This window comes from Hakea prostrata, chromosome 8, assembly GCF_041222555.1.
Source record: "Hakea prostrata isolate BN-2017 chromosome 8, UWA_Hpros_2, whole genome shotgun sequence".
NCBI classification, from domain to species: domain Eukaryota; kingdom Viridiplantae; phylum Streptophyta; class Magnoliopsida; order Proteales; family Proteaceae; genus Hakea; species Hakea prostrata.
The window spans coordinates 21,168,865-21,171,699 of record NC_142607.1 but is presented as its reverse complement, the minus strand read 5'-3'; the positions used below and the strand labels follow the sequence as shown (position 1 = coordinate 21,171,699).

Below are 2,835 nucleotides of genomic sequence, written 5' to 3'. Positions count from 1 at the left end.
CAAACCCTTCATCGAACGGTCATCCGATGTCCGATCGTGCTGATTTTTGGAGGAGAGCTTCACGACTACTTAAATCTCAAATCCAACGGTGGGATTATGCATCTGATCTCTCTAAGTCGGCGCGATTAGTACGTCAAAACCCTAATTGGATGAGTCAGATAGAAACCCTGAGTTTTATTCAAATTCAGCCGTGCTTCATATCTCATGTAAACTCTATAAAAGGAGAGCCTACTCCATCAAAGGGAAACATGTTCTAGAGCTTAGTAGAAGCATTCTTTCTTCTCTCTTTAGTTTATTTAAGTTTTCTTTAGTTTTCTTTGCTTGCATTAGTGAGATTTAAATTTCTAGATTAAATGTTTAGGTTTAATTTTTTTTATGTAATGCAATTCAAGTTCAAGCTTCAAGTTCAAGTTCAAGTTTCAATTTTTTTTAAATTCGTTTTTCTCTGGTTCTAGCAATTGCAGATTTAGATCATTTTAGATCTAGATCTGGTTGTTAGGGTTGGTTGAGATTCGAATCGTTTGTTCAATTCGCAAGCAAGTAACCTTCTTTATTAATCTTCTCTCCTCCCTCCATTCCCGCTTCTATCTACCCCTCCATATTCTTAATTTAGGATTTACTTTCAGCATTATTTATTGTTCTCCCTATTCATTCATAATCTCGGACCACATAACCGGAGCAAGCCTACAGTCGTGCCTCTGCTTCTGGTGACGGGTGGTGTTGCATCTGCATTTTAGTTATTTCCTTTTCCTTTTATTGCTTTGTTTATTGCTTTTTTATTTACTTTCTTATTATTTACTTTCTCACCTATTCATTCATAATCTCGGACCACATAACTGGAGCAAGCCTACATCGCTGCCTCCCCCTCGGTGACGGGTGGTGTTGCATCTCGCATTTTCCTGTCTTTTATTTATGCATTGATTGTGTTTAATTTATTGTTCGTTTCAATTCGATTGCATTAGACGTATAGATTAGGATCGTTTAGTTTAGTTAATTAGTTAACAAAAATTGAATCATTCCACTCTCGCATTACTATTAAGAAGTTGAATTATAAGTGGCATATCTCCTTGAGATCGACCCGTTAACTACACGATACCGTGCGCTTGCGGTTACTTTTAAAATTTCACAGACAAGTTTTTGGCGCCGTTGCCGGGGAGGTATTAGTCCACTTTGTTTTTCTAATTCTTAGGTAAATCGAAGTGATTTAAAAATAAAAAAATAAAATTCAAAGATATTACTCTTAAATTGAGTAGAAACAAAAACGTATAGTAGTCCCCACTCTCTCCAGTAATCCCCAGATTCGATTGTATGTGGCTCCGAAGACTATACGGATTCCCTTGCTGTCAAACCTATAAGCGCTCAACTATACGGCAACCTTACAGCTTTGGAATCATTGTTTCAATCTTTGTGGTGGGAAATTCAATACTTTCCCTTCATTTTTGTTATTTTCTTTTCTTTTATTCTTTAGTTACTTTATTTATTTTCTTTCATAAGAGTCATTAATTGCATTAAGTGATTACTACATGTGTGTCTGGACTCGTGATTCTACAAATAGAATTGTACGAGTGTCTAACTTGACCATGGAAGGTCTACCTCCACCACCTCCACCTAAGAGTCTTAGGGATAGATTTTATCCAACCCGATCTGCACAACCTTCTTGTATACGTTTACCTGAAGTGAGGGGTAATAATTTTGAGCTCAAATCTCATTATCTATCTATGTTACCCCAATTTCATGGGTTACCTGATCAAGATGCATATTTGTTCCTTAGGGAGTTTGAGGAGGTTTGTGTCCTTATGAAGGTACAACAGCTCACTGATGATGCTGTAAGACTAAGATTCATTACATTTGCATTAAATGATCAAGCTAAAAAGTGGCTTTATAGCTTACCTAGGGATAGCATTATCACATGGGAACAATTTACTGTTCTATTCTTGAAGAAATTCTTTCCTTTCTCTAAGACAAACAAAATAAGAAATGATATTCTTCAATTTCGTCAGAAACCCAATGAGTCATTTGCTAAGGTAATGGAGAGGTTCCAAAGCCTTCTCCAAAAATGCCCTCACCATGGTGTAGAATTATGGCATTTATGTCAAATAATTTATGAGGGTATCAATTATCAAACAAAGCAACTCTTGGAATCTATGTGCCCCACAGGATTTACATCGTTCATTGATGATTCCGAAGCTTGGGAATTTCTATTAGATCTAGCAGATAGAACTAGAGAATGGGAGTCAACCCAAGAGTCTGAAAGGACTAATAGGGGATATTTTGTTGATAGCCAAGTTCATAAGGAAGCACAAATAGATAATCTTTTGAAAAAGTTAGAGACTTTGGTAGTTAAGGCTGCACCACCATCACTTAGTCAAGCACATTTTATCGACAAATCTATTGCTATGTGTGCATGGTGTCAATCTCCTACACATGTAATTGAGGAATGTCCTAGCTATTTTGGAGGCCAACATGAAAATGTCAGTGCGATATTTCCAAACTCGTATAGTAACACGTACAATCCTGGGTGGAAGAATCATCCTAACTATTCATGGTCTCAAGGGCAAAACCAAAATGGATTAAGCAATTATTCCACACAAAGTTACTTTGGTGCCCCTCAACAACAAAGTGCACAATTTTCTTATAATCAAAATGTTCAGTTCCCTCAAGCCCATAATTTTCAGAATCCCAATTTAGCTAGGCCTGCCAATTCTCCTATTGTGCCTCATATGCCTCTCATTTCACAAAATCAATCATCACTTGGTTTCAACAAAGGTAACAATTCAGAGTTTTCTCGTTTTTCTACCTTAGAGAAAAATATGGAAGTGTTTTCCAGCACCTTTA

At 36.7% G+C, this 2,835-nt stretch overlaps 1 non-coding gene across 1 annotated transcript; it reads right to left on the bottom strand.

Annotated features, from left to right (window-relative positions):
- Nucleotides 1-1,967: 1,967 nt before the first annotated feature.
- LOC149007412 (small nucleolar RNA R71) lies at nt 1,968-2,074 on the bottom strand. Its single transcript, XR_016175372.1, has one exon. It is a non-coding gene; the product is annotated as a small nucleolar RNA R71 (small nucleolar RNA).
- Nucleotides 2,075-2,835: the final 761 nt, after the last annotated feature.